Source organism: Pholcus phalangioides, unplaced genomic scaffold, assembly GCF_987345545.1.
Source record: "Pholcus phalangioides strain wild (caught in Gottingen) unplaced genomic scaffold, Ppha-v1.0 ptg000017l_1, whole genome shotgun sequence".
In the NCBI taxonomy this organism is placed as follows: domain Eukaryota; kingdom Metazoa; phylum Arthropoda; class Arachnida; order Araneae; family Pholcidae; genus Pholcus; species Pholcus phalangioides.
Genome location: NW_028301610.1, coordinates 55,786,099 through 55,813,436, shown reverse-complemented (window position 1 = coordinate 55,813,436; position 27,338 = coordinate 55,786,099). Strand labels below are relative to the sequence as shown.

Genomic DNA, 27,338 nt, shown 5'->3' with positions numbered 1-27,338 from the left:
ATATGTTGGTTTCAACAACCCTACGAACAGGATGACAAATTCTTTCGTGTAAATGAGGAATGACTAAAGGTTTGGACACACATCCGCACCGTGCCCGCCATCACTCGGTAAATAAATTGCACAATACTAAACAATGCTGCCGTTCACACATCTCCGCATCTCGGCTGAGCGCCGATACAGCAACGAGTCTGAGCCGTCAGCGAATAGTTTAGTTTCAGTTTGCAGTGACTGTGCTGTCTCGGCGAGCAGCTTTTAGTTTTTTTTTTTAAAAAAGCTCGTTTATATTATTTTACTTCACTTTTAAATTTTCATCAATTGCGGAAATTGTTAATTTCATTTATTTTTTTAATTTTCATCAATTCTGGAACTATTATTAATTTCGAATTTTCAATAATTCTGGAATTACTACGTTCATTAATTCTGCATTTTCATCAGTTCTGGAATTACTACGTTCATTAATTCTGCATTTTCATCGGTTCTGGAATCACTACGTTCATTAATTCTGCATTTTCATCAGTTCTGGAATTACTACGTTCATTAATTCTGCATTTTCATCGGTTCTGGAATCACTACGTTCATTAATTCTGCATTTTCAGTAATTCTGGACATCTTCCGTAAATTCCGAATTTCCATCAATCCTGACATTTCTTTCATTGGTTCTGCATTTTCAACAATTCTACAACTTTTTCTTCTTTTAATTCTGAATTTACATCGATTACGGAATTATTTTTTTCATCAATTATGAATTTTCATTGGTACTAGAGAATTATTTCTTTCAATTATTTTTAATCCATCAATTATATATTTATCACATGAAAAATTTAGAACTAATGAGAAATAGTTCCAGAATTTATGAAAATTCAGAATTTACGAAAGGCATAATTTCAGAAAGTTTTCAGTACCTTTGGGGACCCGTTTGATTCAGGGACCTGGGTCAGACGCAGGGATCCCGACTGTGGCGTCAGATCCAGAGGAGCTAAATGTGTGTAGAGGAGCCTATGTGTCTCGCCCTAAAAATCTTATGCTATTATCTGTGAATAAACGAAATACGGAGTTGAATTAGTAAATCTAGTTTACTTTATTTCGATCGCTAAAATTATTCCTGGTCTTATGTGCGAGTAAATACGGTATAATTCGCGTGGGGGGCCTTTCTGATAATAATTACTGTGATACTGAGCTAGAGATTTCAAAAAGAGCAATTCGTTTGAAGTTTTCAATGCTCAAAATATCCAAGTTGTACATAATATGTCCTCTGAAATTCACGAATAAACTTTAAAAAAATGTTAAAATAGGCATCTATGGCAGGAAATATACAAAAAAGGCGATTTCACAAAGAAAATTGAAAATAGGCAAAAAAGGGAATTTATGGAATTTTGCCTGAAAAACTTCCGGGCTCTATTCATTAGTTTTGGAAATGGTTTCTCACCAGAGATGCCGCTCCACTCTAAATTTACATGGGTCTCGGGACCCAGGTTATTGGCAAAATCTGGGTCCTTTTTGAGTAAAAGTAGGTTTCAATTAAAAAGAAAATGGAGTTGGAAGGCACCCAACACTATCACATAATTTACAGGTACCCCCTGAGAAACAAATAATTCATTACTGAAAAAATGTTCAGTCTAAAGATTTACTCACAAAAAATGTAATTTACTAGTATAACTACCTTTAATTTGAATTCGTTGCTAAATATTCTACTGGTACAGAAAAATTACAGAGACCCATCAAGACTGAGGAATTAACATGTAAAACAAATTCATATACAGTGGATATATATTCCACTTATAACCTTTTTCAAAAAAAATCGTCATGGAAAACGTTTTAAACGGGAAATCTTAATGAGAATTTGTGAGAGTTGGAACCACGAAAATAAGTCGTACAAATTGGGGAAAATGTTGTAAATGGGAACGTTATAAGCGGGATCGACTGTAAATCCTTTTTTTTTTAGCAATGTGTCCAGCTGGAAGGATCTTTTTCTTCCCTGATGGTCCACATCTATGTGGTTTACTCCCATTTAATCGCCACATATTTCACACCTGAATATGGAAGCTATGTCAGATTTGTGTTGGTGAAACCTTACAGGGTGCTTGTGTCTCCACGATTGAGAGTGTCTTGGCATTGTTAGTGGTGCTATCCATCCTCCAAATCACTAATGTGTGGATTTACAATTTAATGTATATTTGCGTTGTAGGTCTGCTGACCATCATGGCAGGGGCAGCTCGAGATAAAATCTCAACCCGTGCAGGACCTGTTTCGGGCACCCCTCCTGCCTCCCCCCATCTCAATTGTTCTCTATCCCCTGAAAAAAATATAACTTTTTTCACCCTTTCATTTCGGACTCAGCGACCCTCCTAGAGCGGCACCCCGTGTGGCCGCATATCCCAAGAGCCACCTCTGCGTCGTGGCAACAGATCTTTTTTCAAAAGGATAGCCAACTGAAAAATAAAAAAATTCAGAAAATCTTAATCCACTTCGCATTAACGGCCTAGGGCAGTTTCCCAAAGTGGGCGATGGAATGGTTAGGGAAGGCGATAGAAGCTACGGGTATAACATGGTATCCTATGGGTTCACTTTATTTATGGAGGGGGCGATGAGGGAAAAATTTCCAAAGAAGGGGGCGATGGGACAAAATGTTTGGGAAATTATGACCTAGAGAGGGTCCCACACCCGGATTTTGGCGATGTGAAACTCACGACCAAATACCCGCTAGATCATTGTTTTCATACGTAAAACTTCCCGCGGAACCCTTGATTATAATGAGATTGTTCTACACTCAAATTTTTGAATACTTGTACAAAATAAAAGTGTTCTCCTACTGCCGTCTCAACAGCCTCATAGATCCAGGGCAAAATAAAAGAGGGCTTAGGCACCACTGTTTAACTTACATATTCATTGTTATTGAGTCAGATCTTATCAAGAATTGTCACTTCTAGGGGATGAAAATTTTCAAAACAAAAGCAGCGTTTTTATAACTTATTATTTCCTGATAAAACGGAAAATGACATTCATGAATGTCTGGTTCAAAAATTTGATGTGAAAAAATGAAAGTTTTCAGCCATCCAATGCGTGGTCTGGCTCTTTTAAAAGACAGTTATCTCGTTTAAGTTCAGAATAAAGAACATCTTTGCAAGTATTAGTGACAAAAAAGAGTTTTCCTCTTTGAAAGCTGTCATGGTTCCCGGGATTTTTAAGGGTTCCATGGCGTTTGATCATGCGGCACCCCAGTTAGAAACCCACGCGCTAGATAACAAAACTGCGGATATTGATGATCCAGCTTTTGCAGATTCGGTTTTTTTTCTCCTGCAATCTCGGAAAATTTTCTTAAAATTCGAACGGGGATCCAATCCTATTCGATTCTTATGTTCAATCTTGTGGGAACGAAGCGAATTTACTCGGTAAATACGCCGTCTCTGACGTGGGTGAGTAGCCGAAAGTACCGTAATTTCCGATATACAACCCTCAGAAATTGGAAAATTCGGTATAATAGCCGCTCATTCTTGGACGCAATTTGATACCTCGTCAGCCTATTCGTGATAGCCCGCGGGGCTTTATTTTATACCAATATAGTATAGTACTCCTTTTGTACTAGTGAAATATTTTTCAAGGTCACGACGTAGCGCAATAATGATAGACGGTCAGAAAAATAAAGAAAAAAGTACAGAGAAAGGGGTTTTTCCCTCCATACCTTTTCCTCAAAACTCGTGGGACGCGAACAAAATTTTTATGCGTCCTTTCCCAAAATTCTGAGTATTTGACGCGTCAGCGGCATCTCTGCTTAATAAAATTACCTCCATCAATTTTTGTGTTAATTTACATTTGTGTATTTTTTTTGTTATGGATATTTCTCTGCATTCATGTATATTCTGTATGCTCCCTTCCCCACAAAATTTATGAAATCGAGGCAGGGATCCTAAACATTTTTTGTGCCCCGAAATTGTTGAGACGCAACCTGGCCCCGCGTCTAGTAAAGGTGGCCCTGACAGAATATAAAGAAAACACATGGAAAAACATTTTCACAACTTTGAATGCAAAAGTTAAGTTTAAAATTATGTTTCATAGCATATAACGAAGTTGCGCCGGGGAGATTTTTGTCAAAATGCTTGATAAAATAATTGTAGTTATAATTCCCAAAGCTTCTATAAATGAAACATTATTTTGGTTTGCACATGCACTTATATAGATAAAAAACGGTTCAAACATTTTTTTTAACCGTATATGACAATATAGGAGACATTTTAATGTTAGTACTTACATCAGATCACGCAACATGCTACTTCATAAATGCTCAACCTGTCCCAATCATCTCATGTGCCTTCGTAAATACTAATCATCTGATGTGGCCCTTGACAAAAAAGTGGCCCCAAGCACATTTCGAAAAATCACTTAATCTACCAGCGGACCACCTTCAGTTAACTTAAGGACTCCTACCTTTCAACATGGTAAAAAAATTTCTTATGCAGGAATATTATTGAAAACATTGATTTATTAAAAATTTTTACCACATATATTTGATTGCGTATGCTATCCTACGCCAGTACAAAATTTTACGAATTTTCTAAAAAATGCATTAAAAACAGCTTGTGCGCATGATAAAATTGCATGAAATCAATGTAATTGAATAAAAAATAGATTCAAAATAACGGAAACTTCAGATCATAAAATGATGAAAAAATTGTGATTTTATCGTCTCAATCTCATTCAAGATCAAATTTGAAAAAAAATCTGTTTATAATCCAAGTATTTACGAATGGATCTGCGAAATCTTTTCTCGCCATTTTATTGAACTGAACAGTTTCCTTTTTCATATTGAATTAATTTCATTCGCGTCTACATGCCGCTGTGGTGGTCGAGTGGTTATAGTGCGGACTCGTGATGCGAGGATCCGGGTTCGAACCCCACAGTGGTGGTCGGCTGAAGTTGGTTTTCTGTGGTTCCCAACTTCAAGGCGCAAATGCGAGCCGATCTCCCCGTTAAAAAGTCTCGCCACAGAGAGCAACAGTCCTACAACGGTAAATCATTCAACCATAACACTTCACTCATAGTTTGAAAAACTGGGGACAGCACTACACATAACAAGCATTACACAGAAACAAAAAAACTTTACGTCAGGTTGCACTACACGTACACGCACATTCCCGCATGTACCGATTCGTTGGGGGGTTCCGCGGGGGGGGTGCATTTGGGGTGTAGCAGTGGTAGGTAGGGCCTCCAAAAAAATGGCTCGGGGATCCATGATGTTCTTAAGTCAGCCACCTCGTTGGGCAAATTGCCTGTTGTGGCGTCGTATTTGTATTTGTATTTGTATTATGTTATTTTATGAGCGCAAGCTGTTTTTAATATTTTTTAAAAATTAAAAAAAAAACTTAAGTATTAGAAATATGCAAACTGGCATAGGATAGCATATACAATCAAATATATGTGGTAAAAATTTGAGAGAGAAATAAATCAATAGATAAATAATACTTTTTTCATAATATAAATCATCATAAAAATGATGGAATACCCTACTGCATGAGAAAATTTTTTACTATAAAAGGAGTCCCTTTTAGTAGATCGTGGTACATTTGCAGATAACTTGAGTAGCTGGCGGCACATTTCCAGATCACTGAGTGGCCCGAGGCAAGCTTACAAATCACTTGAGCGCCCCGTGGATTTTTTACAAATCATTTTGGGGGCTCGAGGCATATTTTCGGATAACTCAAGAGGCTTGCGACATATTTCCAAACCAATTAGGTGGCCGTTACTCCAAAAAAGTTGAGTACCCTTGTGCTAAATATCCGACATGGATGCTTCAGCGAGTGGAACTTCGGCAATGAGTGCTTTAAATTATCGAATCCTGGCGAGATTTTAACATCGAGTACAACTTCCATAGTTGCCACATGAGCTTGAAAAAAAAAAATTTCTGGCAGACTAAACACCCCGAATAATTATGATACACACGCACCAGATTTTAATGGAACAAAGACTTACTTTTTTTTTTTTTTTCAAACCGAGCACAACTCAGGTCTATTGCCATAGGCAATTTATTACCTAGTGAGTTGTGCCGGAAGTGTAAGTGCGTGTACCTAACAGTCTGAGTGCGTATCTAGTGTTGTGTATGATTTTTCAGTGCTGCCATCTATATCTCAGAAGTGAAGTGAGTGATGTGTAGTGACTGAATATTTGTACTGTTTGTAGGACTGTTACTCTCTGTGGCGAGACTTTCTAACGGGGAGATCGGCTCGCATTTGCGCCTTGAAGTTGGGAACCACATGGAACAAAGACTGACACAGCTCGGACTGACATAAGCTAGCAGTCTTAAGGGGGACAAGCCGAGTACACGGCCAACAAAGGACTAAGCTACGGTATTGGCCCGGTACGGAAATGTGTGTCCAGACATTACACCGACGTCAGGCACCCGTCATTCTGTTTTTATGGGCCGATTCGATCGACGTATATCGTTTCATTATGAAATAATTCTCTCTTCAGGTGAAAAAAATTATTTCATACTTTATGAAGTTTCACTGTGCTTTTGGATTTTATCTTTCGATCTCTCATATACCTCTTTTATATTTTGTTCTCCAATATCTAATAAAAAATTCATTTAATCATGCTCATACACCTGAAAAATTTGTCATCCTGTTTGAGTACTCGGTGAAACACGTACGAAATTCTCAGAGCTTTTCTCTATTCACAAACGTCATTGTTGTCACACACATTTCCTCTTTTTTAACAATAAATGTTTTAACGTGGGACTAGTTTCTAAACTCAAAAATGATGGAATACCCTTTTTTTGGTTTCCGAACTGTCGGAGGTACTGTGACCAGCCCGTCGGATGACCGATGTCGGTGCCTCTGCGACCATACCCTTACAGCCAGTGTCAAAATCTGGGCACTTGAAATTGGCCAGAATATATAGTAGTACAATTTTTGTTTTAATTTAAACTCAGATTTGTGTGTGTGTGAACGTTTCTTCCAAAACTTACGGTACATATATCTGTATATATATTTCCTATAGTCATTTTATTTTGTCGTTATTCATTCACATCAAATTATATGACCTCACTGTGTGGGGGAGCGATAACAGTCTTTACGCTCCGTTATTCAAATACAAAAAAGATAATTAAAATACTTACTAACGATTCCACTCCCACATCAGAACTTTTTGGCCACCTAAATATCCCTACCTCTTCGTTATCTATATTTTCACAGATCGATAATCCTTCTAAATAAAAATCAACTCACCTTTCAATACTTCAAAAACATCGAGTAGATTTAGCAATACATTTTATCTATACTACTTATTCATAAAACAGTAAAAAGAAATCGTTTCACATTTTTTATTCCGAAATTTTACAACAAACTGCCATTCGACATTTTTGACTGCACTTCATTATTCGTAATAAAAAAACGTCTCAAACAATGTTCTCCATAAATGATATTGAAAGCTATTTTTAATACTCAATATTTTCCCCCATTTCAATTGAGCTAAAAAAAAAACAAACAAAACACTACCCCATCACTCAAAAATTTCTGAATCGCACTTTCCGTTGTTGTCATTATTTATTTTAATACTAATTATTTGCTTCTCATTATTTCTCATTAATTTGTATGAATTAAAAAAAAAATCCCCGATCTTAATTTAAGTCGACGTGACATTTTGTGTGTGTATGTATTTGTCATATTCATAGATGTTTGTCTTGTGTTTTTTTTTTTCCTTTTGTTTCCTGTTTGTTTTTATTATGATTAGTTTATTTACTTTTTCGTGTTTGAAAATTAACTAAATAATAATTGTATGAGTCGACAACGATCCTTTCGACGGATTTTCTTTGTTTTGAGCAATGTACTTTTTGTTAATGTTATGAATAGAATTTAATATATGTGAGCAGTTAAGCAGTCCACACCGCGCCATAACTAGGACATTTGTGAGTGGGTACAAAACATTATTTTGTCCCCTCCCACAACTACTTAACCGAACATGTACCTCGTACACATTTCTCTTCGGAATTTCTAACGAATCGGTACATGCCGGAATGTGAGTTCTCAGTGAATGCTTGGCCCTAAGGTATTTATGTTATCGAGTTGCGCTTATTTGGTGTTCATGCTGCCATCTGGCTTCCATTTTCTGAAGTAAGGATGGAAATGCTTGAATTTTCATGTTTTGTCAGTATCGTGTTGTAGGCCTGCCCGCTCTCTGCGGAGAGACTTTTTCAAATGAGAGATCGGCTCACACACATTTGTGCCTTGAAGCCGGAAAACCACAGAAAGCCAACTTCACCTATCCCCCACTGTAAAATTTCATGATTTTATAACCGCATTTTTTTGTTATTTCTTAAAAGTTTTCGCATCTCTAAAGTTTTCCGCACGGGGCAGTCTCCCCCCCCCCCCCCGGTGCAGCTTTACATCACTTAAGAGGCCTGTGGCATATTTACAGATCACTTGAGTAATCCACGGCACAGTTTCAGATAACTCAAACAGCTCGCGACACATTTACAGATCACTCTCAGTGATTGGCATACTTTTTTCGGAGCTGGCCAAAAACGAAAAGAAAATTTTTTGGATTACCGGACATATTGAGACATTGATTTATAGTTGAAACTTTTATGCTAAGAAATGAAGGGGGCGGCTTTGAGGACTACCACGGCATCATAGCAAATATGAAAGACAATTTTTCCTTTACAACTGCAAACAATTAACCCTTCAAGTGGTTTCTAAATTTTCCTGACACGTTTCAAAAGAAATACGATAAACATGTTGGGGTAAATCGAGAAGCTATCCATACGTAGAATAAGACATTCATAAGCATTCTTTATGGGCATTGTATAATATTTTATCATGTATATATATTGTTTCTAGTTTCTGTAATTGCATTTTTAATTAGGAGTTCCTGTATTTTTGAAACATGACATCCATATTTCTTATGGGAATCTTTCTCTCAGCCACGTGGTCAGGCATTTTGCTAAGCATTTCGAACTACCATTTAAACACGAGCATACACCCAGTGGCCAAGATATTAGGAACACCCTGCTACTCACCACTAATATCGTGTGGGACTTCCTTTGGCTTTGATGACAGCAGATATTCTTCTAGACATATAATATATAATTTATATATTATATGCAAATATAATTTCTTTACAACTCTACAAGTTGCTAAAACCGTTGAGGAGGAATATTAGCCCACATACCATACGGCGCCCTTTGCGGTCCTGGGATATTATATAAGGGACCATGGGTGAAAATCAAATGAAAGGGGAACTACGACAAATGAGGCCACAGAGAAATCTGAAGAAATAAATTTTTTAAGTTTTAAGGGAAAATATGACTACGCACTTTCAAAATAAAGCGGAACTTTCCATGGAACCAGGGCATCATGTCGAGGGGGGCACATAATGAGATTTGGTACTTTGACTTTCGAATGTATGTAAATATGTAAGCTGGGTGCATGCATACTTCCAGCTAAGAACGAGGCCCCCGAACATCACTCTAGCCGGGGATCCATGCACAGAACTTCCACAAAAGGACTTTAAAAAAGCCCAGGGTAGGCGCGGACCCACGATGTGTTCGGAAGGGCGATTTATTCATTAGATCGTCTCAGAGATCTTGGTCTACAGAGAATCGTTATATCGAGGTTTCACTGTAATTCGGCTCTTGGGAGGGAGCAATGATCAACACCCCCACCTGTTCTTGATCTGGCCAAGGGTTCCATAGCATGATCTTATAAAATTGTGTTGATTAGAAATTCAGTTTTGGCTAAATTCAATAGGTAGAAAGGGTGTCGCTCCTGCATGAGGGGTAGGGAGCCCTGGGTAAGACGGGGCCCTAGGGCAAAAACGTTGAGCACCACTGCACTAGACGACCTTCAGGATATGCCTGGTGTGTGAACAGGTGTGCGCTTCAGTTTAATTCTACTCCAGCTTGAAGAAAGAGATGGTACTGTCTTTATCATCTTAATCTTACATAAGGCTTTCAGTAGAAAATAGGATGGCAAATAAAAAAAAATGTTCTTTTAATGAAAATTCCTAAATATGCAAAATATCACCAGAAAAATTTGAAAATATTTTTAAAATGACAGAAAATCGTGAAAAAACCTCACACAAAAATTACGAAATATGCAAAATCATAAAAATCCTAGTCCTACTAATATTATTCTAATGATAGATTCAGACACCGCAATTGCATTCTGCAATAAACCAGGGACAACATTATTATAAAATATTCATGGAATATGAAATTAGGAAATAATGGGAAAAATAAAACTGCGAATACTAAGTGGAATGTATCGCGGCCCGGTTTGACTCATATCTGGGGCCCTGCGGTTGAGAAACACTGTTCTAGAGCAAAGACGTTCTGGAGATGACTTGCGACTGAGATACTAACATAATAGAAGTGGTTACGTATGTATGTTAACGACGGTTTAAGATAAGATTTTATCGTCCCGGTACTCGAATACTCAACACTGCAAGCGCCGTTGACCAATGCGGCCCGAAGCCAAAAAATTATCGCCACAACCGACGCGACGTCTCAACGCATTAAGAAAAATTTTGGTTTCTTTTCACGTATCGGGTATTTAAAAAACCTGTGGCAAAGTGGAGTCCTCTCTACTTGTTAGTACAAGATAAACAAAAAAACTGGCTGTTATATAGAGATGCCGATTTCTGGGAAGAAAAATTTAGCATTGCCTCTACGGGGACTCGAACGCACATCCTCTTGCATTCCGGACCAGTGCGTTAGAAGCGTGGGTTCCAGTCCTCGTAGAGGCAGCAGTGAATTTTTCTTTCTAAAAATAGCAGAATCTACATAACAGCCAGTTTTCCCTATATCTTGCATTAACAAGTGGAGAGAACATCTTTCTGTGCATTCAAGTCACCATCTGTTGGCCTTGATTACGAGCCATAAGCTCAATGTGTTCAATGTTGCTAGAAATATACGTCGCGGCGAGTTGAGATATTAATTTGTGCGCCTATTTTTCATAAGTGAAAATATTCACTATAGACGAGTGTTTCCCAAACTTTTTGTTCCATTGCTCTTCAAAATTTTTCTATTCTAACCACCCTTTTAACTCAAGAAAACCCAATAGGGTCCTATACTAAATCCAGAGCTTCTATCGCCCTCTGGACCTTTACGTCACCCCGGAGGGCGATATCGCCCACTTTGGGGAACACCGCAGTAAACTATTTTGGGGAGCCGCAGAGGAACCATGAAGTGGGCAAGGGAGCCGCGGGTGACAAAAGTTTGAGAACCACTGTATTAGCTGATTACTGACACCGTCCATCGCACGGTACCGTTTAACATATATATACGTTTCGAGGAAGAAATATTCTATCTGATTGTATAGCGTAGTGGTGGCGCACTCTTTCGGAATGCGAGAGGATGTGGGTTCGTGTCCCCGTAGAGGCGGAGGTGAATTTTTCTTTCCAAAAATGAGCATCTCTACATGAAACATTGAACTCCCAATGCTACATCAATATTACACATGTAAACGGGGCTTAAATGTGTCCCGGGCCACTAGTGACTTGTAAATATGCAACGGATCCCTTGAGTGATCTGGAAATGTGTCGCGGGCCACTGTACCACGAAACGCTTAAGAGTTTTGGAATTATGCCGCGAGTCACTTAAGCAATGTGGAACTGCACCTCAAGTTACTTAACTTTTTGCAGTCTTAAGTCGAGGTGGACTCGACATAGGAAAACGGTACTTCATTGTTACGACGGCTCCTTACGGAAATAGGAAGGGTCCCGTGTGAATTCGGCTTCTTAGCACGACTCGTAAGCTATACAAAAACTGCAAAAGGGACAAACATCCAAGGGCCTTTTGCATTGCGGTGAGAGGCGTTTCATAGTACGAACTGCCGAAAAAACCTCTGGACAGCAAAGGCTTAAGTGATCTGTGAATGTGCCACGGTCACTCAAGTTGTCAGTAAATGTAAGCCACTTAGTTCATTTTTAAAAAATCAGATTTGAGGTAGCGGCCATATCAGATGACATAAAGGGCCATATTTGGGCCATGGGTTGGGCATATATGCCTTACACCATATAAACGATGTTATCAAATCACCTAAAAAAAACAGCGCCCCCTAAAACCTAAACATGAAATTTTCACTTTCTCTAACAAAAGAAAAAAATTAGACCCACCTGCCACCGTCTAAAATTTCGCCGCTCATTTTCGAAACACCCAGTATGGCAGAACATGTACAATAACTAATCACGCAACGCTGCACGCATCCTTGTAGTACCATAACGATATTAAAAACTTCCCCGAGTCTAAAAATAAATCCTCGTTAAGCACGCAGTCTACTCAATTGATCACACAGAGGCTATTTTTAGGGATATCTCAAGGCGAATTTCACGGCAATAGTCCGTGGAAAGCGAATTAAAAACGCAGAGAAATGAAAAAAAACCAAAAATTGATAAAAAGGTTAATTAGACCGAGAAGATTATTAAGTAAGATAATCCTATAATGCATCGGAAATCACTCTAAACACAAAAAGCCTTTTTCCCACCCATACCGGTCAATATTGAAAATACAATGTTGCGAGTTTATTTCTATAATCCCATTTATTTTGAGACATTGTATTATACAGGGTGCATAGGTAACAGGGCGTATGACATTTTACTGGCGAACCGTTGATCCTAGAGGCATATTTCCAATTAGAAAGGGTATCCAAATAGCGCGTAGTACCACTACCTCCTATATACATGTATATAGGAGGTAGTGGTAGTACTCAGATATATCATTCATGATGCAAAGGGGTTGTATTAAAATAAAAATTTGTTAATTTGTAAATAAAAATTTGTTAATTTGTAAATAAAAATTTGTTAATTTGTAAATAAAAATTTGTTAATTTGTAAATAAAAATTTGTTAATTTGTAAATAAAAATTTGTTAATTTGTTTAATAACAACCTTTTTTATTTTAATAAAAAATGTTTAAAAATAAAAATGTTAACTTCTTATACGGACACCCGGTGCTCTATTAAAAAGTCGTTGCCTCTCTCTCCTGATAACGAAAAAAAAAAAAAAATCACATTTCCAAGTGAGATATTTTCGCTGAGATATTTTAATTTGAAAAACGGAGGAAAGTTGGGAAAAAACAGCGTTAAATGCGGATAAAACGGTTTACCCGTATTTAACGCTGTTTTTTTTCCGACTTTCATGCGTTTTTCGAATTCGAATTTCTCAGCGACTATTGCACTTAGAAACGTGGAATATTTTTCGTTGGTATCAGGAGACACAGGGCAACAACTTTCTGCTCGGGTTTTTGAGTCCGTATAAAAAGTTAATTTTTTTTATTTAATAACTACACAACCCCTTGCAACATGAATGACATATCTGTGTGCGACACATTATTTGGATACTGGAATCGCCTATAGTCTAACGTTAAACTCCTCTCGATACAACGATATTCTTTACCACGATAAACTCCTCTATAACGATATTCTGAATCCACAACGAAATTTTTCTATATTTCGCTCGAAATATTCAATATATTTTTTAACTCGTTACATATTTTAGTTATATCGAGGACGCCTCTAATAATATCGGTATTTGCTACCACTTGATCATCAAAAGTGTTGACGTTTTCGGTATTGTGCGATACATCAAAGTGTGTTGCAATAAACCTCTTTACAGGGGCAACACATTAACTGAATTTTGTTTATCAACTAATCAATTGAAATTTTTCACGGCGAATAAATACTCAAAAGCGAATCTTTGGTTTTACTAACAACGCTGAGATTTAGAAAAGATGCCAACTGCAACATAAATATTTTGACAGGTGATAATGTTGCCTCTCAATGTAACGACAATCCCTCTTCAACTATTTTTTATTGGTCCGCAGATTACCGTTATATCGAGGTTTCACAGTATTTCAAGAAAACTAGTTTAAATAATTTTTGTTTCCATTGATTACTATACGGTAGAAGTTGGCAACCCAATGATCAAGGGACATTTTTTTTTTAAGAATTTTTTTCCAAAATCCTTACAAAAAAAAATCATAAAAAATCAAAAGCGTTTTAGGCGTGGAATACACATGCTACTAATTAGCACGAAAACATGCCACTTTCGAGTATATGCAACCAATAAGCTTATTGCTTGCATTTCACCATATGCAACCAATGAGCTTATTGTTTGCATTTGAGCAAATGTTACCAATAAGCTCATCGGGTGAATATGTTAGAAAATGGCATGCTTTCGTGCTACTTAGTAGCATGTGTATTTCAGGCCTTAGGTTAGCAGAGCGCATTTACTTGTGGAAGTGTTCCATTTTCATCCGTACGATGCAGACGCCGCTTTTCGTGAGTTTAGAAACCGGCACAACCTACGTAAAAGCCCTCTATTAGTTAATGCTTTGAAAGGCAGGATTCAGAAGTTTGAAGAAACCAGTCTCACATACTGTTCGAAATTGACAATTTTATTTTCAATTAAAAATGACAATTTTATTTATAATTTTGATTAATTTTAAGGAAATTGATATTCGCCCGCGGAATATTCGGTCAAGACATCAGGCGAATATTCGGCCCAAATCACTATTCGTTCCATCCCTACTCTATCAGTGACGTTTGGAACTCTCTTTTTTTCGCGGAATCCTTCTTCCCATGTCGTCGTTAGGCTGCGGTCATATTGGAGCGAAGAGATAAGAGTTCCAAGAATAGCGACTAGGAAGAAAAAAATACATAGGGTGGAGGAGAGGATAGAGAAAATGACCGGAGGGGTTCTGAAATGTAAAGGTGTGATGATGATCCCTCCGCAGAAGAGGGAAACAAAAAGGGAGAAACGGACCAATCAGCAAACACCGAAAATCAGCAGATCGAGGTGAAAACAAAAACAGGATTGTTCAAGTCGCACACCTCGTTGAGTGCTCTCTTCCTCTATTTTGTCTCGCTCCTCCAGTACGTGCGGTGTAGAACAAAAGAATACAATTGTTTTCGTCGCTAGTCCCTATTATGCACTCCTGTACCTCGCGGTCGCCTCATTGTGTACGGCCTTAGCCCGCCCGAAATATAATTTAAGTGTCGTATATACTTAGTTAGCTGGCAGTAAATATATATTTTTTTATTAAATATCCACATCCAACATGATCCAATTCTTCAGGATAACGAGCTTATATTTAATTTCGAGATAGAGCCGAAGAGTCATGGCTGCTTTCGGTATTAATTATCTTAACAGCTATCAAACATAATTCCAGCTTACCGATTTTCTAATAAGGCTCTACTCTTTCCCACCAGATCTCTCTTTCATACTTTTTTTTTCTTTCAAATTTCCTTTATTTAAGATTTTTAAACACAGTTACAAAACATTTAGGGGCTATGCAAGTTTGTGAGCCCACAAAACAATATCCGATACATATCTGTCGGCATAAATAACCAGAGAAAAAAAGAAAAAAAAAATCACACATATATATAACACCAAGAAATAAATGGCAACAGGAATGGAATTGATGAATAAAAAAATTTGGCATTTAGCAGCGTATGCAAGACTTCCTAACAGGATTTCCAGTATATCTCGTTATCTCGTGTTAACTGAATATTGTACATTAAAAAAGCCTATGAAATAGCTTGTGAGGGAAAAATTCAGCGACAATAGCGAAAATTATGGAAAAATAATAATTCGCTTCCACAGCTAGGACAAAATGAATAACAATTCACTCACGTGCAGCTAACTCATCAGAGACCGGTAGTGGGTCCACGAGAGTTTTTAAAAGTCATAAAACCCCTGCGAAGATTAAAGAGTTATAAATATCCCTCTAATTATCCGCAATTGTACTTTCGCAGTGTGATATAAATACACCCAAAACGAACGATTTTTCAAGGTTGCACGCCTGAAAGACAGCATATATCACGAGACTTTACTGATTTACTGGCTCAAGGTGCGCCACACGAACCAACTTTACTTCTCTGTTTTATTACCTTTCTGCTTTACAATAACGATGTCAAAAGCTTCAGTTTTTTTCAAGTGGCAACCGAGTTGAACACGCAAATGTCAGATGGACTTTGGATACCATTCACGGGAGAGAAGGAAAAAAAAAGTAATGAACGCCTCTGACCACACTTATTGTTCTCAAAACGGTCCGGCGAGTCATTCACACGTTTTAAAAATTGGTTTGGTTCTTTAATAATGCTCGATATATATTCCCCTCAGTCACGGAAATTTATATTTATTACTTTTAAAAACAAAATCCACCTGCAAGCCATTCATATTTCTATAAATGTTTCTTAAAATTTGCTTTTAAAGGCAACTAAGGGCTTAACTTAGGGCTAAATTTTCGATAACGGACGTATAAATACGTCCAGAATCCCACAATATATGCTTATCAGTACTACAAGTTAGGGTATAGCGAAAAAAGATCACATCCTAAATATCACAATAACCCTCTAGTTTTATGTATGTGTAAGATATATGCCAATTCAAAATTATAACGGAAACACTAAAAATAAAAGGGGAGGGCGGTTAAGCAAACATTTTGGCAACGACATTAGGCTCCGCCTTTTCATCTTGACGTCAAGTTCCTCAATGAGCATGTCTTGCGATATCCTGGCAATGGTCAGTTAACACGTTACAGACACGAATTTCGAACCGCTGCTATGGTAACTGTGAGAGGAGCAGTTAGAAAATATATTTAGACTTAAAAAAAAAAAATGTCCGGAGTTCGGTAATAGTGGCGCAGAAGGTAATCATCAGAAGGTTATGTTGTTTTTGCCGGAACTTCTTCCGTTAATAGTTCCTTATACTGCTTTTTGTTTTTCATACGATGTCGGTCTATGGTGATTACGCTGAAAGACCGGCATTATTCGATTTTACAAGAGCAAAAATACTGACAATTTCTCCCTTGAGTGGACAATATGGCTGGCGAAAATTCATCAGGGAGAAAATGTTTAATATATTTTCTATAAACAGAAAAGTTAATCTTTCGGATAACAAACTAAATTATTTTTTTTACAGCAAAACAAAAAACAAACTCATAATTAGTATAACTATAGTAATTTACAGATTTATCAATACAACACTGGCGGCATAGCCATAATGCACGTTAGCGGAAATGATTTCGATAAGTTTTATGCATTATTAATGCCTAAACAAAATTGCATATTGCACAGAACATAATTACCTTTCCCCCGTTCCTTAGCATTTTCTCAAGAAACCCAGGGTATAGCCCGATCAAGCCACGTGTACCTGAAATTTACAGTAACACGAATATCAGTATCACATGAATGAATGCCAGAACTTTGCCACTGGACTTATCCCGTTGCCGAGATCTCTTCCAGCCCAGCTTCGTGGCAGAGTCTGGAACACTTTTTGTGTAAAAAAAAAAACCATACAAACTTTTACATATTTTCCCCGGACAATTGGGTACTGCCGCGATTAACTAATTAATATCAGTATCACAAAAAGTGACAATTTTTTCGTACATCAATACCAAATATGGTGTGAATATGTATATACAGGGTGATTCAGAAAAATATCGCCAAACTGAAAAGGCAATTCACAGGCATACGATAACAATCCAAAATCATATAGGAACATAGATGCGCAAAAGCCAACCGGAGTCGCTATAGAGTTGTTGCTTCACACTTTTAACGCAATCCCGAACTCAGCAATTCTGACAACATAAATACGTTAGGGGCCATACACCGAACACACATTCCAGCATGTACTGATTCATTAGAAATTTCGCCGAGGAATGTACGGCTAAGTAGTAGTAGCAAGCATGCAGTTCCATGCCGGAATGTGTATTCTGAGTACGTGTGTCTCTTAAAGTATTTATGTCGTCAGAATTGCGACTTCATGCTCGCTGAGTTTGGGATTGCTTTAAAAGTGTGTGACGCAACAACTCCCTGCTGCGGCTCCGGATGGCGTTAACGCACCTATGGTCCTATGAGATTTTGAATTGTTATCGTATGCCTGAATTGCCCTTTTAGTTTAGGGATATTTTTCTGAATCACCCTGTATATATGTAGTATGCCATACATGTTCAGCTAGTGGTCCGAATATACAAGGTGGTCATAAAATAACTTTCCCGATACACGAGCCCCTAACGACCGCAAAAATCAACGAATACAAATGATATTAAGGTGTTTCAGAGTATGCGCTCGAGAATGAGTAGAGAAACCAAAACCTAGCTCTCGTGGTTATGATTATAGCAACAAAATTTCGAAAAATTCGAACGACAACACTCACTTTCATGCATGACAGATTGATCGGCACATTAAACAACCATCAATGGCATTAGTCCTTATAGCACCATAAACGCCGACGCAGACAAAGATCTCACCGAGGGGTTGGTGTGCTAACGCTCGGCGGGGAACTTCCAGCGGCAGAAATGTGATCTTGGATTGTTTTCTCACACGTTTCTTTGCTTGCTTATAGCGCCGGCGTTTATGGTGCTACAGGTACCGTTCTAATGCCATTAATGATATTTTTCTACGATGCTTGAAAGTGAGCGTTGCCCATTTGCATTGTTAGAAATTTCATTGCTGTAACCGTAACCGCGAGCTATGTTTTTTTTTCTCATCTCATTCTCCAGCGCATACTCTGAAACAACTATATTTTGAATTTAATTCACATTCGTTGATTTTTGCTGCTGCTAGGAGCTCGTATATTGCCAGCTAGAAAAGTTATCCAACTGCGCCGACTGATGTAAGGCATATGCTGATAGTCGAAAAGTCGTGGGTTCCAGCCCAGCTTTTATCCAGATGGATGGAAATTTTTCATTAATTGTTGAACCAGTTCTCATTTGCATTATTTCATTTCCTGTGTTGGTTCTAGGAGTTTCTAGACTATTCTCCATTTGATTTGCATGTATCGATTTCCTGTTCTCTGTATAAATATTCCTCTGAAACGGAGATGGCAGTCAGTCTACCTGTAACGCTAGTAGTGCTTAGATTCGACAAATCTATTCGTCTCATTTGCTTCGTGACAATATAAAAAAAGTTATTTCAGGACTGCCCAGTATTGAATAAAAAATGAGAACATTGTTAGATCATAAAAGATCAATTACTTTGAGTTTAATAATTATAGAGTGCATATTCTGGAACTATAATTTCCGATAGCAGTTGTTTTCGATTCTTGGAATACCGGCTGCTGGCTACAGATCGAATGCCATCTTCTGCTAAATTCCAGCTTCTATTGTCAATGCCAACGGACTTGTAGTGAAAAATACATACTACTGAACCGTATATGCACCTCGTACACATTCCTCTGCTGAATTTCTAACAAATCGGTACATGTTGAAACGTGTTGTGCATATATGCGTGTCCCTAACGTATTCATGTTATCAGAGTTGGGCTTATTTCGTGTTCTTGATGGTGCTGCTACCCATCTTCCATATTTTGAAGTAGAGATGGTAAATGCTTCAATTTTTCCTGTTATGTAAGCATTATGTTGGTCTGGGTTGAAAAATACTGTAGGCCAACATCAAAACCCAATACACGCTGCCACTTTGATATAGTTTTTGGAATTGAAAATTATGATCCTGATTGTCTGTTCAATATCCTCATTGTGGCATTAAAAATATTTTTTAAAAACGAAACTCTGCACCACATCATTTTGTGACCCGCAATCAGTTGCTTGATCACTTAAGTATCATCACGACTTTTCGGGCCACTATACCCCTTTGACACTGGTGCCACAAGTGTGTGGCGTTGATGTGTGGGTTACTTTCCCTCACTGTAGAATTTTTTCATTTTACATTTTTACCTCACGGAGTTAAGCAGACTTAAAGGATTGTGTAAGTTTTGAGTTAGAAATATAGTGAATATGAACTTTAGGGGGCTTCCACCGGGGGGTGGGGGGCAGCACTTAAAGCTAAACTTTCAGGAGTTTTTCAAAATGGCTTCCAGGAGAAAGTGCCACCGGGAAAAGTGTGATTTATTGCATGAAATTTAGCAATATAATTCTGGAAAGAAATTGTGAAGATGAATATACCCTACATCATCTTGGCTGGGAAAAAAACGAACCAAGTGAACTTCTTCACAAAAACGTGAAAAAACATTTTTTGTTGACATTTATGTTAATGTATTTTTTGAGTATCAAAAATGCAAAAGCATCTTGAAAATTCCAAAAAAACGAATGTTCGGGCCTGAAAGGGATACACGTTTCAGTACGCCCGTACAGGAAAACTCGAACGTATGTACGGAAGACCTGGTCGTTATACATACGGTACGTCAAGTATACCGAAACGTGAAGTGTGGCCTTTACGTGAATCAAAAATATATTACCCTATTTCTTTTATTTTTGATACATAGTAGTAAATCTACTCCTATAAATTCAATTATTTTACAAGTTCATTGATGATAATCTGCTTGTTTGGAGCAATTTTATTTTCGTTAGCACGATTTCGAATCAAATAAAATATTTCTGAAATCTCAAGCTGAGATTTTCAATTATCCGTAAGCGTACTGAAAGAAATAAAGCCGATAAAATCAATTTTATGGCATGAAATAAGTTTGTGAGAGGGATTTAATAAAATAAATCTCTAGCGACAAACCAAAGTATTAAAATTTAAAAAAAATTTTTAACTTAATAAAATTTTGACAAATTATCGGACATCAAAAATGGAGATTGATTTCCTTAACGCAAGCCGTATAAATACTCCAGGAAAATTTCAACAATTTTAGCGCAATATATTTTTTCAATCTCGCGAACTCCTAAAACCTTTCTATGTAATTTTTGGAGCTTTAAAGTAGTGAATCTGAGAAAATCATGCTCAGATTTATTTTCTTAATATTTTTATAATTTTTCTTTTGTGTTCTTTAATTCAAGAAATCTATTGACACGTAGTTTTTTTTGCGTTTGATTCCCAAAAAGTATCTCTTTTATTCATTTTCTTTCAAGCCTCTTAGTAGGTATCCAAATATATGGTGATCAGCGAATAAGCCCTTATTTCAAAATTAAATATCTCTACAACAAAGATCAATAGAATTATGCGGTAAACGGTACGTTTATTAGCAAAACTTTAAGAATGTCGTACTGAAATTTCGAAAATTTAGTTTTTTTTTTAATTTTTTTAAAATTTAAAAAAATAAAACAAAACTGGAGATTTTGGGGTTCCGAAAATCCTCATTTGTGTGAAGAGAAACCACTGCATTCGCCTAAAGTTACTGCATGGGCTGCGGTATGCGCCAGAGGCATTATCGGCCCCCTTCTTCGTGCGAGAAACGATTACTACTGAAAGTTACTCAGCACACATGGCGCATACCGCAGCCCATGCAGTAACTTTAGGCGAATGCAGTGGTTTCTCTTCACACAAATGAGGATTTTCGGAACCCCAAAATCTCCAGTTTTGTTTTATTTTTTTAAATTTTAAAAAAATTAAAAAAAAAACTAAATTTTCGAAATTTCTGTACAACATTTGTACAGTTTTGCTAATAAACGTACCGTTTACCGCATAATTCTATTGATCTTTGTTGTAGAGATATTTAATTTTGAAATAAGGGCTTATTCGCTGATCACCCTGTACCTTTCATAGTACTTTTGAACAAAATGGTACTAGAGTAAATTTTAATAACATTTTTTGATAGAAAGTGTCTCAAAATAGTGAAAACAATAAATTTTGTACTACCTAATGTCATTTTCTATGAAAAAGTCATTTTTATGTCAAATTTTAATCAAAATTCATATAATATTCAAAACACGAGCGCAAAGAATTTTATGAATGTAATGTTATTTGCACAGTACATTTAGCTAGAAATGGTGAAAGTTATGAACCAAAATTTAAAGGATTTTATGATATTCTCATAAGCTATACCTAAATCTGATTGTCCATGTGAATTTATCGAAATTTATAAAACACTAATTAGACAAATACATGTAATCGACCACAGATTTCGGTTCATAACCCGGTTCCGACCTAATTTCGGTTCATAAAAATATATAAAAGAATATCATTAAAAGTTTTGAATGATACAATGAAATAAGTTTCAATAGATTTTTAGAAATCATAAGTAAAAAAATGTCAAAATTAGCATTCTTCATAAAACGCATTTAAAGTTTTTATTCACAGATTACTTGATGTAAAATCACAACACTAAAGTGAGCGTAATTTCAGCTCTTAATGTCATACGACCAAAACGGAGCTTTCATAAAAAATAAAAATCGAAATATTCTTCCAAAAATAACGTTTTAAACAGTCGGGTACCCGAAGTGGACCGCAATTTCCAATAGGTTACGCATGTCTCATACCTAATAAGAAAAAAAAAACTTGCACACACTCCGGCAAAAACTCTTATACAGCTATCTAGAAACGATTGACGGAATTACTAATGGAAACCTCATCTACAACATTTACACACACGGTGCAAAGAATTTTGAAATTAGTACCATTCAATAACATCAGCCATGGAGTGCTGTCAATTCTGATAAATAGGGTGTTATTATGTGTGCGGTATTTCCTCTTAGTAACGCACACTTCCCAGGAATTCTGACGTGAAAGCATCGTTTTTTTCCCCTAGCGTTTTCCTAAGAAACGGCAACTTGCACGCAGCCAAATGGGAAAAAAAAAGAAAAAAAAAACGGTACCACCATCATCAGGAGAGAGAGAACAGTCACGATACTGTCTCCGGGAATTGGGTCACGCGGCCGCGATTTCGAGAGCTTAATAACGCAGGAGCAGAACGTGAGCGACCTTGGATCGACGCCGGATTTTCAGGAACAAAAAATAAAAACTTGCCAGCCGTCGAGGCAGGAACACACCACAACCACCCAAAACTTCAACTTACATTGCTACATACACATACAACCAGCACGATATTAGCACTACATCGCAGGTAGATACAAAACAAAGGATCCGGGAGCGCATTGGAGGAAAACGACGGTTCTGTATTGATCAAAAGAGGGAATCCGCCAAAGAGAGAATACTATTTGCAATGATATAGAATGAACTCGCCATTTCCAATCTACCACCACCACTGAAAGGCTACGTCACACAACAGCCATTAACAAAAAATGAACGGCGATAGCCTTGCAAGATCATTATGCTGAAACTCTATTGGGAAAATGCTTGCATTTCATACATAACTCCATATAGTTCCATTACCACCGATAGAAATTTTATTTTTGAAGGTATATCTGGTGTATGATTACTGAAGAAAATATTACTGACCGTTACAATAGCGAATAACATACCATCCAAACAATTCACTGGACTTGACGTAGATCAGTATGTCAGGGCTTGTGTCATGGGTAATAAATCCAATTGACATGAGCGGAATGATCGGAATCCGATAAAATAACAATGATTAAATCTCTCTCTCTCTCGGAAATTTTATCGGAATCTGATAAATAATTAAAAAAAAAATTTCTCCAAGATCGACCATAGAATATGTATAAAAAGAGAGAAAATTGTCTACTTGATCAGTGGCTTTTAAAACGTAGTCTGCAGGTGGTTTGCTGAGGGGTCTACGGCACGTTTTTCAGAATAAAGCAGAAATTAGGGTCATCATTAGGACTCGGAATTTTTATGGCGTCATTTTTTTTATAGACATCATATTTTAGCCATTTTCGAGCTATTATTGGCTATATTTTGAGCATTTCTGAGCGATCAGTCATATTTTATGAATTTTCAAGCAATCGATTTTTTTTGGTCCTTGTTACCGAACATTTTAATCTGTGGCCATTTTTTTTTTCAGAAAGAGATATTATATATTAACATATATTATATATACACTGCAATGAATTCTTACTTTTTTTTTTTTGGGAAAAAAAGTTTTGCATTCCGAGTAGCCACTTTTTTTGTTTTCGGAGGATCGTTTTGCTATGTTTCTGAATGGCACGCCAAGCACTTTCGAAAGATTTTATCCGTTCGGACTCTCCAAATCTTCGCGTTCAATGCACTTCCATCATGCATTTAAACACGGGGATTTTTGTCATGAGGGGCAGATTTGATTTTTCCACCTGCACCTCATCACTTTTTTTTCTTCTTTCAAACCGAGCACAACTCGGTCTATCACCATTTATGGGTGATTTACTACCTAGTGAGTTGTGCCGGAGGTGTAACTGTGTATGTACCTAACAGTCTGAGTGCATATGTAGTGTTGTTTGATTTTTCAGTGCTGCACCTCATCACTGTAAAACATAGGCGGAGATAGACTTGGAAGTCTGGGGGCGGGGGCACGATGATGTCAATTCATATATACATTAGATCAGTCGACTCCACCTTTGGGGGGGGGCAATGCCCCCCCCCCCAGTATCTCTGCACATGCTGTAAAACTCCAAAGCTCTATAACAATGCTCTTTGCATTACGTTTTTAAATAAAAATAATTTTTCCATTTTTTCCCGATAATCTTGCCCTCCCCCCACTTTAATTCGGGTGCTGTCTAAAGTTTAGTGTTTGAGTCAATTGTCTGTTACATATGTTTTAATAAATTTTATCTCAATACTTTGTTTTCATGCAAATAGAAAACCTAATAACATTGTAATGTACTTTGGTTCAAATTGGCCGCTAAACGAATGTGAAATATTCATAACTCCATAAAGTCATTCTTCCGCTTTTCCGAGGCTTAGTTCGTCCTGCATTGGAGTGCCTACAGAGGGACATAGACTTGGTTGAAGGGGTGCAGAGAAGAGCTACGCGTGTCGCTGTTGGCACACGGGGCTTGAGTTATGAAGGGAGCTTGATTTTTTGAATATGTTTACATTGGGTGAACGTAGGTTTCTGGGGGGGGGGGGGGGGAGATATGATAGAATTGTTAAAAATTTTCAACGGGATGGATAGGATAAGAACACGAGTTATTAATACGCCGTCAATCAACTGCTTCGACATGGGGGCAGCAGTATCGATTGGTACGGGACAACTCCAGGTTGTAGTGCTGCAAGGGGTTTTTCTCTAATAGGGTTGCTCATAAATGGAATGGCTTACCACCCCCCCCCCCCCCCCGGGAGTAGCAATTCTAGCACAATTTTGACACGTATAAAAAGAAATACGACAAACATATTGGGATAAGTCGAGAAGCTATCTATTCGTAGACAAGACAATTATAAGTATTCTTTATAGGAATTGTGTATAGGATACAGTGAACCTTGGGTTATAGTTAACTTTGTTATTGGGTCCGCAGACGGTTCACTATAACGGGGTTCCACTGTATATATTTTTAGTTTTCGTAATTGCATTTTTAATTGGGTTGCTGCATTTTAAAAATATATGACATCCATATTCGTTATGGACATCTTTTTCTCAGCCATCTCGTTGGGCATTTTGCCTGTTGTGGCCTTTGTATTTGTATTCATTTATTCAAAAGAAAATATATGTACATATATAACTTATTTAATTTTTTTTGTTATTTTTAATTTTTTTCCTTGCTTGTGTACTCAAAAGATATCAACCTTGTAGGTTTCCTGGAAGGACAATTGTTCCTTGGAGCCACATAGATATCTCGTGTGCGTGTGTGTGCTCAATTTCATGCGTGCATTGTCTCATTGTGTATTCTATTAGTATACTTTGCATGTGTTTGCAATAGTTAAAAATGTTAAGAAGTTAGGGGTTTTTCCCAGCCCATTGGGGAGAACGTTTTCAGCATCGATGGTAGCCGCTGAAGAGTAAATCGTGAGAGATTTGCATCTCGAGGACTTGGGTTCGAATCCCACCCTTGGCTTTTGGGTGAAGTTGGTTTTCAGGGGCAAACGCGAGTCGATCTGCCCATTGAAAAGTTTCGCAACAGATCCTGCAACCATGACCGCAATCAAAAACAAAAATTGCAGTCCTACCTACAAGTGTACAAATATTCAAGCATTACACTGCACTCATAATTCGAAATACAGATGGAAGCACTAACGCACAACACTAGATACACACGCGGACGGTTAAGTATATAAGTTATTGGAACATATACACACTTTTGCGGCACAACTCACATCTAAAGTGGTAGTAAATTGTGCCCGATGACGGTAGACCGAAATTGTGCCTGGTTTAAAAGGAGGTGCAATGGTACCACACTGTACTTCATTTTGTTAAAAATATGTTAAAAGTTCCAGCAAAAAACCGATTTAGCTTGAGAAACAATCAACGAGATTGCAGAAACCAGTCTGCTTTATGCCAAGCCGCCTTCAGATATTACTCCATCTGGTAATTTTTATCGAATTAAAAAAAACCTTTGCAAAGTAATTTCCTCAAATATTTCTTAGAAGAAACTAAACAGAAGTTTTTTTAACATCTGAAACTGCTTCTCGTAAAATTCAGGATGATTCTAGAACGTACCAAAGAACAGTATTCAGCATAAGGTAGGCATGGTTTTCATTTGAATCTGGTGAGAGAATTTTAATTAAAAGGATAAATTGATGATTTTTTTGTTTTTTTAACACAATAAGATAAGAAACAATAGCTGAAAAAGAAGATAAAATAATGGGAAAATCATAGGGTCATATTTTTAGGTCATAAATGCTGGCATATTTGACTTTTAGGTCAAACATTCGAGCCCTAGTCATCATATTGATGAAACTTCATAACTTTATTAAAACTTCATAAATTCAATCTATTAGCTTGAATTTGCTCAAATGTAACCGATCAGCTTATTGGTTACATTGTTCAGGTTTTATAAGAGAACTTTTATGAAACTCTTACAGTGTAATCCCGGCCCAAGGCCTAGATTACACTATAAAAGTTTGAAAATCTTTTTTATAAAACTTGAAAAATTCAAACCAATAAAGCTTATGGGATACATTCCAGCAAATGCAACCGGTAACCTTATCGGTTAAAATTTTCAAATTTTATAAAACAGCTTTTATGAAACTTTCATTGCGTAATCCCAGCCTTAGACCATTCGGATCGGTGTTTGATCAAGAGGTCTTCGGGTAAGTGCCAATTTGAAAACATTCCATCAGTAACATTAGGATATCCCTAAAGCAAAACGTTCCGAAAATTGCGACGTACGTCGCAGAACAATGAGTGCTGCTGTAGAAGTGTGTCTGGAAGAATTATAAGACTGGGATTACCCTATAAAAGTTCTTTTACAAAATTTGAAAAAATAAACAACCATTAAGTGCATCGGTTACTACATTCAAGCGAATAACCGATGCGCTTATTAGTTGCGTTTTTCAAGTTTTATAAAAGAACTTTTATACAACTTTTATAGTGTTATCCCGGCCATCCATTTAGAAAGCATTATTTAGGAATTTTTATTGTAGAACATATTTTCCGTCTGAAAACAAGCTGAGGGCTTGTTTGCAGAATAATGCAAAGCATTCTGTGCTTTAGGGGAGGATATCTATATACTCTTTTGCAAAAAAAAACCACACACACAGCACCATGAAAGAAAATTATGGTTTCCACTGAAATTAAATATGCGTAAGACCGGGATTGCACTATAAAAGTTTTCTAAAAGTCCTTTTATAAAATTTGAAAAATCCAACCAATAAGCTTATCGGTTGCATTCGTTGGA

At 37.1% G+C, this 27,338-nt stretch overlaps 1 protein-coding gene across 7 annotated transcripts in view; it reads right to left on the bottom strand.

The window, feature by feature from the left end:
• Positions 1-27,338, bottom strand: part of LOC149074142 (uncharacterized) — a 326,315-nt gene that overhangs the window by 272,141 nt on the left and 26,836 nt on the right. For 6 of the 7 annotated variants that reach the window (XM_089246470.1, XM_089246474.1, XM_089246473.1 and 3 more), the window contains exon 2: positions 17,077-17,141. The exons of the other annotated variant lie outside the window; for it this stretch is intronic. The gene's annotated coding sequence lies outside the window, so the exon portion shown is untranslated. The remainder of the gene's footprint in view (positions 1-17,076; positions 17,142-27,338) is intronic. 7 annotated transcript variants of the gene reach the window in all.